General features: G+C 32.4%; 1 pseudogene; it reads left to right on the forward strand.

The window, feature by feature from the left end:
* Nucleotides 1-2,448: 2,448 nt before the first annotated feature.
* Nucleotides 2,449-15,019, forward strand: LOC111614247 (annotated as a pseudogene).
* Nucleotides 15,020-18,509: the final 3,490 nt, after the last annotated feature.

Genomic DNA, 18,509 nt, shown 5'->3' on the forward strand with positions numbered 1-18,509 from the left:
GTTACAAGAAATCACCACATAGAGTCTCTCAAGTCTCCGTAGATATAACAAACACAGAAATGAACAACACAAAATAAATTGTGGCTATGTGTCGATTCCGCGTGACACGTCTGAACATGTAAGCCGAACAATAGTGTGGGGGGGATTGAGTAATCGAGAGCTGCTTGGCGCTCAAACAAAAGACAAATCGACTAGATTTGAAAATCGCGTAACTCCAGGTTCACGTAAGTCGAGGTATTTGTATTTTATAATAACAAATATTTCAGCAAACCATAAATAGTCATTAAAAACAATTTTATAATTCTTGATTTTGAGATTTTATTCAGTTCAATTATTCAAATATATTATTATATAACGCGTTTTATCGAAGCAATGAACTTAATAAATGTCTTATATTATTGATTCAAATAATTATTTTCATAAAACTAAAAGATAAATAATTATACCAATAGAATACATTCAAATTTAATACAATATTTTATTGATTTAATAAACAGCCTTTTTGTATAAATTAAATATTTATTTTATTTAAAAACGCTTTCATTGTTTCGATTCGATAATCGATATACGATAAACTAGTACCTATCAAACTAAACAACAGCTTAATTATAGATGTACAGTACTTACCTTTAAAAATTAAGAAATCGCACTTAAGAAAATTTTATGAACTTCTACCTGTTATCACTACCGATGTAATAGCAAGAATAATGCTATTGTGTAATGAAACCGCTCTTTTATAATTAGAGGTAAGTATAAGCGAGTCTATGCATATTCCAACACAAGCTGAAGCAGTGCTCTGCTCGCGTGCTAATGCTATTCTGTTTACAGAAGTATATGCATGTTCAAACAAGTTCAAGCATCGTCGTTTACAAATTCTGCGTTTATTTTTCAATAATAGTGTAAACATTTTTAGCTTTTAGACGATACGCACTGTAAATACGATACGCACTGTAAATTTTTAGAGAATGAAAAAATTGATACGTGAAATTTTCTATTGAGTATTTAATTAACACATCAATATTTTCATCATACTTACAGCCAAAATGGCACTTCTAAACTTTGATGCCCCGGACAAATATCCGGGTTGCCCGCCAATAGAGCGGGCCCTGCTTAAATATAGTGGATATGTATCCGTCGAAAGAATGGGAAATAATTCAGAATAAACTTAAACAACTTAATATGAAACAAAAAAAAAAAAAAATAGATTTAATTGAATTTTGTTATCGAAGTAACTATTTTCAAATAGATGATAAATATTACACACAAACTGAAGGTATTAATATGATAATAGCTGAACTAAAAATGATAGATATTGATAAATTAATTGATGATGTAAAAGGTATAGTATTTTATAAGAGACACGTCGATGACATTTTAATTATGTGAGCCGCCGGAAACGTCGGGAAGCCCTCTTTTTCCGGCCACAGGTCGGTGACCTACTTTTTTTTGTCAGGGATGGTAGTAACGTTCAGTTACGCGTTACGCGAGTGGGGGAAAATCGGAGGGGTCGACGATAAGGCGTGGGCAAAGTCGAGTAACGACCCCATTTAAAAACAAAACAACGGTTTATTTAACGCGCTAACTAAATAAAATTTTACAAAAACTCCGCGGAGAGAGAGTTTACAATAATAAGCGTTCATACCTCTTAGCATATACTAGTGGGATAATAAGTAAGGTCGTCCAAATGGCTCCTGGGCGATGACACAACAATAGGTCGGCGACGAAAGTGTAGGTCAGCGATGGGAGTGTAGGGCTGATATGGAGAAGGCGATGTTTGATTTCGACGTTCGGCGAATCCCCCGAGAGGGAAAGATATGGCCCGTCTTCGTGGTTGTCCGTTCGATTTGCGACTCCCCCGAGAGGGGAAGGAGGATGGCTTTTATACATTTTGTGGTGAGAAAATTAGTCAGGTGACTAATTGTTTTCGCAGGTGTGGGGTTAAAGTTGGTGTTAAAATGACAACAATATGACGAATTTCGTCGATACTTGTAAACTATTCACGGATTGATCGTGACAATTTTTATAGTTAAATAGAAAGAGTTATAATTTTCTCATGCACCTCAAATTTCGTTTCTGCCGGTGCATCTTCTAGTTAAAGGAATTTATTAAAAATTTAAAGGATTAAATGCTTTTATTACATTATATAAACCTCGAATTTCACAATTATCTATATATATAACCCATTCATTTCGTGTCCGTCCCGTAACCGTTTGAAACAGACACTAGAGGCGCCCCTATCGTGTGTCATATTTCAAACATTCAAATTAAATTAACAATTTTAATTATTATTTAAATCAACAATATAAATTATTATTATTCATTTGGCCAATAAATTATTATTTGGTTAATATAACAATATAAATNGAATATGCTAATAAGCACCATAGTGGTGTGACGTAAAAAGGAAAGAAAAAAAAACGGATCAGAAATAAAGAATAACTTTAACGGTTGGAATATTGCATAACTACAACTAATATTATCTGAGGAGAGTCTAACCCCAAAATGATAAATAATTAGTGGAATAAATTTGTTCTTGTAGTCTTTTGGATTATCGTGAGTAATAGAAGGAATACAAGTTCATCGCAGGTATGTCATCGCGCGAAAATATTTATATTAATTGAATCTAGTATAACTGTAATTCAATATAGAATTGAAATTTTAGTCAAAATGGAATACCATATTAACCGTGTACTCCTCCTTATCGTGATTTTACCGTGTAGGATAATAATAAACGGATTAATCAAGGTATGTTAATGGCGAATATGTGAAATATTATAATTTAATAGTTAGTAACACAAATCTATCTATACAGGGTGTATCAGAATGACGTTTTAAAAATTTGGGGGATTGTAGAGGATGAAATTTTGAACATTTTGATATCAGGAACGTATAGCCGGAAGTGTGATATAAAGTTTCTACAGCGGTAGGAAGTGCTTGACCTCCGTTCACTTTGGTAGCTACCCTTCCGTCCGTTGACGTCATGTTATGACTTCTTCCTCTGGTGTTATGTAAAGTCCCTTGTGTACGCAACACCTGTAGGAACAGTTCATAAGCTTACGGAGAGCATCTTTATAGCATTTAATACCATCAGATGGAAGTGTGGCATCTTACAGAGAGTCGGACAAAACATGGTTCGTCGTTGCACATTATGTAACGAAGTTGGTGGTCGTCACGTTGAACATTTACTCTAAAGTAGTGCAGCCACTGATTCGATGTACAGTACTGTACTGTATTGTACTGTACAGTTTAATTTTACTCTACTGTTTTGTCATTAAAACTTGTCATAAATACTTTATTCTGCTGTTTCATTCAGCATACCGAGTGCAAAGTGCTGTAGAAACTTTATTTCACATTTCCGGCTATGGGTTCCTGATATCAAAACGTTCAAAATTTCATCCTCTACAATCCCGAATTTTTAAAACGTCATTCTGATACACCTTGTATATATAATCGAGACGGGTTGATGATAATAATAATCAGCGCAGAGCCCAAACGGTTATGAGTTGAAAGTTGAAATACGGTACACAGTTAGGGTACGTCACGAGAACGTACACTAAGAAGGGATTTTTCGAAATTTTTCCTCCCCGGGAAAGAAGGACAGAATTAAGGCTTCAAAATGAAAGCGTTTTAAGTAACAGTAGAAGTGTTAATTAACTATGGAAGTGTTAGAGAAAGCAACGTGCAAGATTTACAGGCGCAGGTGCGGTTTTTTTTGCATTTTTGTGAGAAATCGAGCATATTTTTAGACCCATCTAAAAATTTTTTAGTCTGAAAACAGGGGGACCTAATCCTTGCATTTTGTGAAAACGGGTAAGATTGGCTGTAATATAATAATCTTCGCTATCGTTACTTTTTGCCCGAGCAACGCCGGGCTTATCTGCTAGTAATGGTATTTGTCAAAAACAGAAATGCCAAAGTACGTTTGTAGGTCGAGTGCGTATTGCATGAACAGTACGTGAAACCTTGTTCAGATAGCCGAACTAGTATTATCAGAGTATACTGGTGAGTTAATTGATTTGTTTGCATCCTTTTTAAATAGTGTAAAGTTCTTTTTAAAGTATCGTATGTTAAAAAGTTTTTTGCTCTTAATAATTTTAGTTGACTGAAGAGGGGCGTATTAGACCCGAAACGCGCTTACATCGCGTTTCAACTAGAATAAAGGTGAAAAAAGCCAAGTGATCGTTAAGTTGCACTACATTATGTTGGATAAACAATAGAAATAGAACACGACACGGTTTCAAGTTGATAAACAAATAGATAGATTTTAAAACAAATGTTTATTGTTAGGTCTATTTTCTTTTTACAAGCTCTTTTATTACTTCTGTTAAATTCTTTAATGCTTGTACTTTTTTTCTCTAGCATCTTCATTTCAGCTTACATTTTTTTTATCAAATTCATTTTTTTTTTCATTTTTTCAACAAACCAAGCTGATGCCTTGTCTTGATTTCTTTTTATCAGTGGTCTTTAAATGTTTTCTGATCAGTCAAGGAGGAAAGCTTCATAATTTTCAGATGGTACATTAGAGCAGGATGAAAAGAGTACAGAAAGAGACTGTGAAGTGGTAGAGGTAGGAGAGGGTACAGAATGATTGACAGATTTGAGAGGTCTGAGGAGAGGTTTGATTGTAGTTATCAGGAGGTACATTGTTACAATTTTTCCAAAAGCCATATTAAAGGAGAATGCACACATGCGGTGCGGCAAGAAAAAGCTGTGTCGCAAACGCATCTTCGCCGCGCAGCAACACAACCACACAATTGGCAATCCGCTTACATTTCGGCGCATGTATTCAAGATGGCGAACGATACTGACGCTGGCGTTATCAACCTGTTTACAAATATTTTCTACTGCTTGCTTTATTTAGCTGTAAGATTCGAGCGAAGGTTTTGGATTAGAGATATTTTCTTGGATCGATAAAGAACTGGTGTACGCTAATTGCTCGATAAAGAAAACTATTTCGAGTAAGATTCGGTTGTTTTGTTCTTTTGAATTAAATTATATACGATTATTTGTGTAGAATTTGTGTTAAATTTATTATCCTTTTCTCTTTATACTGACGTTAGTTATTTCGGTACTTATGGGTTAAAAGGACGCCAGTCGGAAATAGCAATTAAACTCGCGATTTTAAATGAAAATATCAAAATAACAATAGACTAGTAAATTTAAATCTAAAAAGAAGAAAATTTACTAATAAGGTTGTAAAAATGAAAAAAAAAAAATAATTAGGATGATAGATATCGCCTATTTGCCGGTTAAAGTCCAGATACGTATACCGTCATGGCGGCTCATCTCTGATTCCAGCAAACAAAAGGAAACGCACGTTCTAACCTAACCTAACCTAACCTATTCTAATAATTTGATTGGTAATAATTATTGTAATTTATTAGAATAGGTTAGGTTAGAACGTGCATCCCCACTGAACTGGCGTCCTCTTAACCCATAAGTACCGTTATTTCGGTTAACCGCGTCGAATTTTCCACCATTAAAACACCACGTGATTATATTTTCTCACGTAACTACTAGACGAACTGTTATTGGCTGATAGAAACGCGTCTTGGCGGCGGTCGCCGCAAAAGGCAGAATTCAACCAACTTTTGTGGCACGAGAAAAGCGACACAAAATCGACTACTGCTGCAAGAAAAAGTGACGTCATTCTGTCGCCTTTCCTTGCCGCGCCGCATGCGTACATCCGGCTTAAAGGTCTCAAAATAAGACCAACAAATACCTGTACTGCTTTCAACAGATTTTCTCGCTTTGTTTAAATTTTTTCTATAAGTCCCCATTGAATTTCTCCATTTGTGTGCACAATCTTCACCAGTGAAACAATGTCCATTTTTACACAATGCCTGATATTTTGTTTTATAATTTTTTTTTATTACAGGCTTACAAAATTCTTTTTCTAACTCAATGCGCTGAGAAATTAGTAATTTAGTTGCATTACTGACCATACTTCCTCTGTAAATTATAAATCACGTGTTTTACAACTTACCATCATTAATTAATAGTAATTACTCTAAATAATAAATTGTATTTACCTACAGTTTCTTTTGGTTCACATTGTTTTGTGCCACGATACATGTCATTAAATGTGACTTCTATTCCATTATCAACTTCTATCAAAAAAATAAAAAGTTATTTATAGTGCTGTAAATTAAATTAACAGTTTCTTTAGCAGAATATAAATAAAAATACATGTGGACCCATGTATGAAATACAGTTTAAAAAGTTAAAATTTATTGCCAAGGTATAGAATGTTTATTTTCACAAGCATATAATAATGAAGGAAAATTTCTACTGTATATAATTTAACGAAATAAAAATAATAATCTACATATGAAATATGATAGAATGAATAATGTTTTGAATGCCAAATGTCTTATATTCAAAATGATAATTATACATTTAATAAGAAGTTACAATTTTAATTAACATGCATAATACAAAATAAAGGTCACATAAAAATTCAATATTTTACATATGAATAACTAGGGCAATAATGGGTTAATATACACCAATCTACGGTATCCTTATTTTCTGTTAACTCTTTATGTATTTTTATATGATTTAATGATGATAAATCTACTTCAGAAAACAAAATTTTATTGTCTTTCAAATATCGCAGTAGACGGGCCCTCTTTTCGTTATGGAATCTGTTTGTCAAAAGCAGATGCACGGGCCGAAAACAGTCGATATTTCCCTATATATGTAAATTAACAGCACACTCTGGGACGAAGTTAAATATATTGTGTAAATTTCCTGACTTCCACAACTTTTTAAAATTTCCTTACAAATTAGAATTTTTTACAAAACTTCCCTTGTCTTCTAAATTACAGTCTATTCCCTATGTTTAAGGAATATTTTAAAATTAGGTTTCCCATTGCAGAGGAATTCCCTTTTTGTTCAGGAATTTATTCCTGGAAAAGATTTAGACCACGTGCAGAAAGAAAACAAAAGAAACAGGAAGTAGACGAAGACAATAGTGTAGTATAAGGTGCGTTTACTTTTTGCTAACTTCCAAGCTCGCCGAGCTGACACCTAGCTCAGCCTGACGTCATACTAGCACGCTCGTAAAAGTATACACAGTAATGGACGCCGCCATCTTTGAACAAACTCCAAGCTCGTTGTAAATTCTCCGAGCACGCCGAGCGCGCTAGGAATGCTAGCAATGACGTCATGGGTGCGAAAAGTAAACGCCGTGCTCATTGGTAGCTAACAAAAAGTATACAGGTTGAGCGCGCTAGGGGCGAGATCGGAGCTAAAAGTAAACGCACCCATAGTGTGGTCAAGGCAATGAACTTGTGTTGACTAATACTATTTTACTTTATTTTCTAGATTGAAGAAGGCTGAGAAATAAAGACACAGAATTTTACTCTTCTAAGAAGTAAAAGTGAAGAAAGAAGAAGAAATTCTGAAATGAAATGAGCTGAAATTATACCGAAAGAATCTCCAAAAACAAGGTAAACAGGAACGAACTCGAAATTCGTTTTCTGAGTAGCAGCGATTTTCTTATTTTTCACGATCAAATTGATAATTGTAGTCCTTAGCTCTAACGAGTAGACAAAATGATGAAACGATATTGTACTTAAGTTGATTTTTACATTACATATGTTTTTCATTAAATAATTGATATTATATAGATTTAATATTTACTTAATCAAAAATAAAAACTAAACTGCACGCTTATAATCTTGTCTGATATTTATATTTCATTCAGACTTAATCGAATTCATTTATTTCTTTTATAGTGTGATTAATCAATTTATATTTAATTTTCTAAGAGCTTTGGCAATAAGAGGACAATTAAATGTCATATTATTTAACGTAATTCTTGCATAAACGAAGACCATTGTAATTTATATTTAAGGGCTTCTCACACAGCAATCGAGTATACAATTATTTACAACTAGCTGCAAGGACCCGCTTCGCTGGGTTTTTATTTGATCGTACATTTGTATGTAATATAGTTTTTATATATATATAAAAGACTGGTTTTTCTAAGTAATCTAGAATCTAGCTGCAAGGACCGGCTTCGCTGGGCAAAAAGTAACGATAGTGAAGATTAAGATAATTACATTATAGCCAATCTTACTCGTTTTCACAGAATGCAAGAATTAGGTTCCTCGTTTCCAGACTAATTAGGGATTTTTTACGTCCAGTCAAACGAACTATTTTCAATTTGATCAATTTTCTGAAACGTTTACAATCGTTATATAATCGAATCAATACAAATTCTAAAATTTTTAAAATCGAAATAAAAAATCTTCCACTTTCAACCATTTTCAAGCCCATATCTCCCGCACTCTTATAGCTATCGAGACGCGACCCCCATAGTGCACGAATGGAGACTTGGGGCTACTACCACATACAAACACCATTCACGTGCGATGTGTAGTTTTTGCGGAAAAGTGAAATATAGGGACACACACGTCCATTTTTATATACAGTAGAGCGTCGTTTATCCGAAGGTCGGTTATCCGAAACGTCGATTATCCGAAGGAATTCCAGTCGACAAATTTAAATTTTCGCCAGTACTGTGGCGCTGTAATCTTTGGCTATGTCTTCGGCTACTCAAATATTTTACGTTTTTGATACTAAATTAACTTCTGAAGTATAATTTTTTATTGTTTTTATATTTTTCAATATATTTATTTTCTTTGTACAAAATAAAAAAATAATTTTTAACGATACAATAGTCTTCGTTAGGCTTAACATCGACGAAAATTCAACGCGAAGCGACACGCAACGGAGAAAAATTTCAACACGGGATAAATTATTATATTTTTTCGTACATTTTATCCGAAAAATAAGTTATTCGAACAATCCCAGTTCCCAATTGATTCGGATAAACGACGCTCTACTGTATGTATATAGATATAGATTGTAATACAGTAAATTGTTTTGAAATACTTGATTGCTATTTGGTAAGCTTTAAACGAAAATTGAAAATACGTTGAATAATAACTCTGCTGCTTGCCGTTACATTATTATCAATATTAAGTGTCATATTGTTCATTTAAAATTGCCGACAACGTTGAAATTAAATAAATTTAGTACATAAAAACGAGCATAAATGATATAAATACTAGAAATTCCCCCATCAAGCATGACTGAATTCTTCATATGAAAAAATAGGGATTTGAGCTAACTGGTTCGTTAGACTATTACTTTCCATTCAATTACTTTTAATTAGTAATAATCACCGTATAATCAACCTGTGTTAATAAATATAATAGATAATAAATTAATTTAGAAAATAATTTATATATTGATTTTCAGTTTTTTTTTCTGGTATTACAATTAGCTTAGTTTATTTAGGTGTATAGCTTTATATACAATATATAAGCGTTATTTAAAAGTTACCTTTTCCTCAATATACGAAACATATTTATTCTATTTTTAATAAGTTTATAAATACAAAACGGCATATTCACAAGGGTAAAAAACCTTGTTTCTGTCTATCCTTTCGCCGTTTCTACACCATCAGCAATATTTAATTTTTATTCTAGTTTTAGATTTATATTTTACATACGTTATTTAAATATATCAATATTTTTCGGAAGGTTTTATACACGTAAAATACCGGGATGTCAAAAAGGTTTTTTTGTTATTATTGACGCTCTCCTCTACTTTCAACTTTGATAACAGTTTCGGGTTATCGCTACGTACGGACTTAAATCTAGACTTCATGATGTCATAGAAGGAATACCTGAGCTAAAAAAAAATACGTTAGAATAGGGTTTTTTGTGATATACATTAATACCTTTTTCTAATTTAGAAAATTTATTTTACTTTAATAATTACTTTCCTGGTTGTCATACATAACCGAGGAAAATTATGGCGATTGGTGAAAAAACGACCTTTGAAGATTTTGTTTTTTGAACTCGGGATCTTAATTAAAACGTCAAAAAATACAAAAAATAGTTTCGAGTTATTTTCATGTATATACGGATGTTCGTGTGGGTGTGTGTGGAATGCACTATTTTGTTCACTTTTTCGAAGCATAATAACTCCTTTGTTTGCTTTTTGTTCAAAATTTTGAAATTTTTAGGAATGTTTCTGTATTGGGGGCATTTATGCAATTTACTTTTGGTGGTTAAAGGTCGAGGGGGTAAACAGACAAACGGTCGTGTCTAGGGTTTCTGATTTCTGGGTCTTTTCCTTGTCCCGGGATTCCGGGATAAAAATGAACAGGATCCCGGGATAGAATTAATAATTTTTAAGATATACAAAATATCATGAAATCAAATGATATAATCGTTTTTCGGTTTTTAAAGTAATTTAATATGTTCTGTAACCTCCAAAATCATATTAATAATACTGTGTAAGATATATATCAAAATTGCCTTTGAATTACGTAGAACTTTTTACAAATAGGAAAAATTTATTAAAGTTTGCTGAAAACTGCATAGAAAAAAAATGTTTTGAGTTAAAAATTTAAAAAAATGAATTTAAACTTCTAAATTAGACGGTAATTTCGTTTTTTAAATAAAATATATTACAAAATATTGTAAATTTTTATAATAAGATTTTAAATAGCAAAGATGGTTGATACTCTGATCACTGGATCTGGTTCTTATTTTAGTAATGAAAAGTCCTGCTACCGAGAACCCCTTTCCGATTCAATTGATGTGATTGGAATCGTGTTTAATGCATTTAAGACAAGACAGATAGATATTATGTGTTTTTCACCTGTAGCCTGGAAAATTTCTAGTTCATTTTCGAGATTGTACTAAAGATCATACTTCTTTTGCTCTGTAGTATTCTTGCTTTCTCTACCTCGACTGCCTTAATAGAAACATCATAGGCCAATAATTCGGCAGTTCATTTGTCTTTAATAATCAGGTTATGAAAAAAAACTTCATACATACTTCGTACTCGTATGTATTTTTGCCCAATTTGCACAACTTGGCGTTACGCAGTTATTGAAGCTACTGGGCATGGTTAAAAATTAAGACAGCGTAAGCACAATTATTCCAGATATTACAGGTTCCGACAAGTAAAGAATTTTGAGTCATGCCACAAATAAGCTACTTATTGATTATTGACCATTTGTGACATGCCATAACGAGGGAAAATTAAAAAAAAAACTAATAAGTAGGTTTAAAATTAATAAATACAAATGTATTCTGACAGTTTATGAGTTCATTATGCTTTCTATTTACAAAATTTCCCCAATCTTAACACAAAATAAAAAAATAGTGAATTTTTTAGAAATTTGCTGGATTTTCCGAGTTAAAAAAACAACCGTCTTCCCGTTTGAGAAACCCTAGATGTGTCATATCTGCAGTAGTGTCCCTACTGGAGAGATGACACACTACCCTCGTTTAGAAACTTAATGATTTAACTCGTTATTCCCATTGACACGTTTTTTTTTTTTTTTTTATAAAACTCGTCCCTACCCAGGAAAGTAAGCGTTTTGCTATTTTATAATAATAATATGATATTTAATAATTAAAAACTTTTTTAACAGGTGGCGGGGCACACACAAATGAAATGTTGTCCGGTAAGTTAAGCAACTCGTTGCTGGATTTTTTTAATAACGTATTAATTAAAAATTTTAATAAATTTTATGTAATGAATATGATCATAGTTCAGATTCAAATACCAGAAAAGATTTCTGAAAAATTTATTGTAATGTTACTAAATGTGTACACTGTTAATATGAAATAATTAAAGAAGAGAATTTATATATTTTAAAGCATTTAGCATAGAGAATGGAAATTTTAATCACTGTATCAGAATACATTGAATATGAATCTTTCTGATATTTAAGATCGTTTTATTCTTTCCATTTAGTTAATTTTCATCTTGAAAATACAGAAAACGGAAATTAATAAAGGAAAAGAAAAACGAAGTTTAATCCTGAAAGAATGAAATCTACGATTCACTCTTAAGTATTTGTATTTTACAGGCTTGAACTTTGTAAATCTTTTTATAGGAAACGTGTTATGAAGGAAGTATTTTATAAAAATAAAATATTCGTTTTATTCGAATATAACATATTATACAATTACACGTTTAACAGTACGAATGAATAGGGTTATGAATAAAACATTCTAATGTTAAAGTTAAATTAAATTAATTTTATACTTAATTTAATGTGTGTTGTTATACTTTCAGTTGTTCTTTGGATGAAACACAAAGATTAGAAGAAAATATTTTCCAAGATTGAAGAAAAAAATTGTATATTAATTACTGTTTTACTTACATCGATCCTTTTCATTGTAAAATGAAATTGAAGAAGGAGAGAGATCTATTTCATGGAATAAGGATCAATGGAAGAGCATGAAGATATACAAACACTTTTAAAATCTTTTACAGAAATTGTTTACTTTGATATGTCAGCCTTGATTATCTGTGTTTGAAAATAATAATAGTGATATTATATATTTATACTTGAACTTTGTCATTTGTAAAATTAGTTTTTTGGTTTGATACAAGAATGTGCTTTTCGATATAAAAATGTTTATTTTTAGTTATATATTATTACTGGTTATTTATTGCNACGCAGTTATTGAAGCTACTGGGCATGGTTAAAAATTAAGACAGCGTAAGCACAATTATTCCAGATATTACAGGTTCCGACAAGTAAAGAATTTTGAGTCATGCCACAAATAAGCTACTTATTGATTATTGACCATTTGTGACATGCCATAACGAGGGAAAATTAAAAAAAAAACTAATAAGTAGGTTTAAAATTAATAAATACAAATGTATTCTGACAGTTTATGAGTTCATTATGCTTTCTATTTACAAAATTTCCCCAATCTTAACACAAAATAAAAAAATAGTGAATTTTTTAGAAATTTGCTGGATTTTCCGAGTTAAAAAAACAACCGTCTTCCCGTTTGAGAAACCCTAGATGTGTCATATCTGCAGTAGTGTCCCTACTGGAGAGATGACACACTACCCTCGTTTAGAAACTTAATGATTTAACTCGTTATTCCCATTGACACGTTTTTTTTTTTTTTTTATAAAACTCGTCCCTACCCAGGAAAGTAAGCGTTTTGCTATTTTATAATAATAATATGATATTTAATAATTAAAAACTTTTTTAACAGGTGGCGGGGCACACACAAATGAAATGTTGTCCGGTAAGTTAAGCAACTCGTTGCTGGATTTTTTTAATAACGTATTAATTAAAAATTTTAATAAATTTTATGTAATGAATATGATCATAGTTCAGATTCAAATACCAGAAAAGATTTCTGAAAAATTTATTGTAATGTTACTAAATGTGTACACTGTTAATATGAAATAATTAAAGAAGAGAATTTATATATTTTAAAGCATTTAGCATAGAGAATGGAAATTTTAATCACTGTATCAGAATACATTGAATATGAATCTTTCTGATATTTAAGATCGTTTTATTCTTTCCATTTAGTTAATTTTCATCTTGAAAATACAGAAAACGGAAATTAATAAAGGAAAAGAAAAACGAAGTTTAATCCTGAAAGAATGAAATCTACGATTCACTCTTAAGTATTTGTATTTTACAGGCTTGAACTTTGTAAATCTTTTTATAGGAAACGTGTTATGAAGGAAGTATTTTATAAAAATAAAATATTCGTTTTATTCGAATATAACATATTATACAATTACACGTTTAACAGTACGAATGAATAGGGTTATGAATAAAACATTCTAATGTTAAAGTTAAATTAAATTAATTTTATACTTAATTTAATGTGTGTTGTTATACTTTCAGTTGTTCTTTGGATGAAACACAAAGATTAGAAGAAAATATTTTCCAAGATTGAAGAAAAAAATTGTATATTAATTACTGTTTTACTTACATCGATCCTTTTCATTGTAAAATGAAATTGAAGAAGGAGAGAGATCTATTTCATGGAATAAGGATCAATGGAAGAGCATGAAGATATACAAACACTTTTAAAATCTTTTACAGAAATTGTTTACTTTGATATGTCAGCCTTGATTATCTGTGTTTGAAAATAATAATAGTGATATTATATATTTATACTTGAACTTTGTCATTTGTAAAATTAGTTTTTTGGTTTGATACAAGAATGTGCTTTTCGATATAAAAATGTTTATTTTTAGTTATATATTATTACTGGTTATTTATTGCTTCTATTGAAGAAAATTAATTTATTACACACAAATAAAATATTATTTAACATAATTTTTTTATTGCAGATAAAAGGAACAGAAAGAAATTTTTAGGTAAACACTGTAAGAAGAATTTCAAAACGAAACAAAATTTGCAAACCCATGAAAGAATACATACAGGAGAAAAGTGTTACACTTGTGACGAATGCAAAAAAAAGTTTGCACGAAAAGAAAGCTTAATTATTCATCTTCGCATCCACACCGGAGAAAAGCCTTACATTTGTGACGAGTGTAAACAAAAGTTTACACATAGGACATCCTTAATTAGACACCGTCGCACCCACACTGGAGAAAAGCCGTACACTTGTGACGAGTGTAAACAGAAGTTTTCTGACAAAGGAACCTTAATTAAACATCTTCGCATCCACACAGGAGAAAAGCCTTACACTTGTGAGGAATGCAAAAAGAAGTTTACACAAAAAGAAAGCTTAATTATTCATCTTCGCACCCACACTGGAGAAAAGCCTTACACTTGTGACAAGTGTAAACAGAAGTTTACGCAAAAGATAACCTTAATTAAACACCTTAGGACCCATACAGGAGAAAAGCCTTACAGTTGTGACGAGTGTAAACAGAAGTTTTCTGAAAAAGGAAACTTAATTAAACATCTTCGCATCCATACTGGAGAAAAGCCTTACACTTGTGACAAGTGTAAACAGAAGTTTACACGAAAGGAGCACTTAATTACACATTTTCGGACACATACTGGAGAAAAGCCTTACACTTGTGACGAGTGTAAACAAAAGTTTACACAAAGGAGAAGCTTGATTAAACACCTTACGACCCATACAAGAGAAAAACTGTATGAATGTCAATTATGTCCAGAGAAATTCATTTGAAATACGGACTTGTATAAACATTACAAAATTTACAATTTGAAATAATTTTCTTTCGAAACTTATAATTTTTATTTATGTATAATAATCTAAAGATTTAAGTAAAACTGGTTTAAAATTAAAATCGTTTCTTAATATTTTTTGAATATCCTGAAAGTTAACCTAAAAAAGCATATCAATATTAATACTCGAATGTGATTTTGTTCAAATATAATTTTATAACAAACAAGTATTTTGTTGATCGACAGAACTCTCCCAAAGTGTGCTTATATACGAATCTGACTAGGAAAACTGGTCATGCGATCAGCAGTTGTTTAGAAACGAAGATTACTTTTGCAGGTGCATGACTTTCGTTGTTGTAATGGTGTCGCTTTCGTTTCCTTTCGCAATCGGATGTTATTACTTTGCAACTGATTGTTAAAATTATCATTCATTTCTTGATAATGTCATTTGTTTCTATGTGGTGCCATGCTTTTTTTAACGATCGCGACGGATGCTGTTTAAAATGCATTTTAATATTTTTAAAATCATGGATCTCACAGTACTAAATATTTTAAAACTAAATAAATCGGTTCAAATATTCTTTCGGAAAACGAATTTCGACCGTAGGCGTCAAATAAAGACTAATCTGGTTAATCAATGTACAAATACTTACGTTCATTGCAATTTTCATTTGTTATTTAAGGGATCCATACACGTTAAATTAATCCTCAAAGATTAACCATGCATGCATGACCTTAAGTTTTCCCCCGCACACTATCAGGAATTACTCAACAGTTTTGGCGGACTGTACAGGCCACCGGAGTAGAATCGAAAAACCATTTGATTTTTCTGGCATAGTGTCAGACTGAGCAGGCCGACCTTAACGTGTTTGCCGTTGTCCTTCAGTTGTGAGACCGCTGAGTAGTTAGAACAAAGTCTCGTGAATGTTTGGAAGAATTATTTTCTATAACCTTATTAACTTGTATTACTTATAACGTAAAAAATTAATTTTTCAGGTTATAAATTATTTTCAGATGAAAAATTTCTTGGGTAAATTGAAATTATATAGGCCTATAATTTTAATATTTAGAAAATGTCTCAATTCATTTCTTTTGTTTTCATAAAACATCTTGATTTAGAGTATTCAAATGTTTTATGAAAACGGAAGAAATGAATTGAGAAATTTTTTAAATATTAAAATTATAGGCCTTATATAGCCTGTGAAATCCGAAATTATTTTTCGATTAAAGTCCTTTAAACCTGAAGTAAAACCTAACTTAAAAAGGGGAAAGATTCCAATCTCCCCTTTCGTTCAAAGTAAACAAACATCCGTTTACTTTGAAAATAATCCCACATTCCAACTCCAAACTTGATAGTTAGCATGGTCCCGAGGACAACTTTGACCCATCCGAGTACCTTTTACTTCACAACCAGGGCTGTGGAGTCGCGTGAAAATCTACCGACTCCGACTCCGACTTTGACTTTTCCTTACCAAACCGACTCCGACTCCAGCTAAAACACCAAAACTCCACGACTCCGACTCCACAGCCCTGCCAGGGCTGTAGAGTCGTGTAAAAATCTACCGACTCCGACTTTTCCTTACCATCCGACTCCGACTCCGGCTAAAACACCAAAACTCCACGACCCCGACTCCGACTCCATAGCCCTGCTCACAACAATTAATCACGTGACCATTTTCCCACGACGAAACCATAAAAGCCTCTCGGAGGAGTCGTTCATCAACCGGCGAAGTGACTGTCCTTTAAGATATCTAATTTTGTGTCCTTATCCTACCAATTCGGAACCCTTTTGGATATTATATATTTTTTTCCTCAAGGATATTTAAATACAGCAAGAGATATGGAACAAATTTTTGTGAACTCTCTCTTGTTAGTAATTTTTGTTGGTGAAGTTGGATAAACTGAGCCAGCAAGGATGTATGCGAGAGACGGACGAAACTTCTATACGTCTTCATTCTAGGAAGAGCTACAGACACACTGGACGTTAGAAAAATTGCAATAATTCAGAGGGTCATAGGCAACGAGAAAAAATAAACAGTGTCATCGTACAGTACATCGCATTCTATCTTTTAGGAGACCAGGAGATAAACTTTTTAACGCGTGACAGCCACATTCCTAACATTTCTCGGCCCTTCGCGTTTAGAGACTTAGAATTTTCCCTCAATAATAGTTCGTGTACCGTCTATCAGTAGCGTGCCGTCATTGGAAGCGGTGGATGCGCCGCTTTCCTTGTATTTTCTAAAAATTAAATACATATTAATTTTAATTATATGAAAATAATCGTGTAATATTTTATTATAACCACATTATGTATCTTATTACAAATTGCTATACTACACNATGGATCTCACAGTACTAAATATTTTAAAACTAAATAAATCGGTTCAAATATTCTTTCGGAAAACGAATTTCGACCGTAGGCGTCAAATAAAGACTAATCTGGTTAATCAATGTACAAATACTTACGTTCATTGCAATTTTCATTTGTTATTTAAGGGATCCATACACGTTAAATTAATCCTCAAAGATTAACCATGCATGCATGACCTTAAGTTTTCCCCCGCACACTATCAGGAATTACTCAACAGTTTTGGCGGACTGTACAGGCCACCGGAGTAGAATCGAAAAACCATTTGATTTTTCTGGCATAGTGTCAGACTGAGCAGGCCGACCTTAACGTGTTTGCCGTTGTCCTTCAGTTGTGAGACCGCTGAGTAGTTAGAACAAAGTCTCGTGAATGTTTGGAAGAATTATTTTCTATAACCTTATTAACTTGTATTACTTATAACGTAAAAAATTAATTTTTCAGGTTATAAATTATTTTCAGATGAAAAATTTCTTGGGTAAATTGAAATTATATAGGCCTATAATTTTAATATTTAGAAAATGTCTCAATTCATTTCTTTTGTTTTCATAAAACATCTTGATTTAGAGTATTCAAATGTTTTATGAAAACGGAAGAAATGAATTGAGAAATTTTTTAAATATTAAAATTATAGGCCTTATATAGCCTGTGAAATCCGAAATTATTTTTCGATTAAAGTCCTTTAAACCTGAAGTAAAACCTAACTTAAAAAGGGGAAAGATTCCAATCTCCCCTTTCGTTCAAAGTAAACAAACATCCGTTTACTTTGAAAATAATCCCACATTCCAACTCCAAACTTGATAGTTAGCATGGTCCCGAGGACAACTTTGACCCATCCGAGTACCTTTTACTTCACAACCAGGGCTGTGGAGTCGCGTGAAAATCTACCGACTCCGACTCCGACTTTGACTTTTCCTTACCAAACCGACTCCGACTCCAGCTAAAACACCAAAACTCCACGACTCCGACTCCACAGCCCTGCCAGGGCTGTAGAGTCGTGTAAAAATCTACCGACTCCGACTTTTCCTTACCATCCGACTCCGACTCCGGCTAAAACACCAAAACTCCACGACCCCGACTCCGACTCCATAGCCCTGCTCACAACAATTAATCACGTGACCATTTTCCCACGACGAAACCATAAAAGCCTCTCGGAGGAGTCGTTCATCAACC

The sequence above is a fragment of the Centruroides sculpturatus genome, unplaced genomic scaffold, assembly GCF_000671375.1.
Source record: "Centruroides sculpturatus isolate CEXI.00-Female unplaced genomic scaffold, Cexi_2.0 scaffold1830, whole genome shotgun sequence".
Classification (NCBI taxonomy): Eukaryota; Metazoa; Arthropoda; class Arachnida; order Scorpiones; family Buthidae; genus Centruroides; species Centruroides sculpturatus.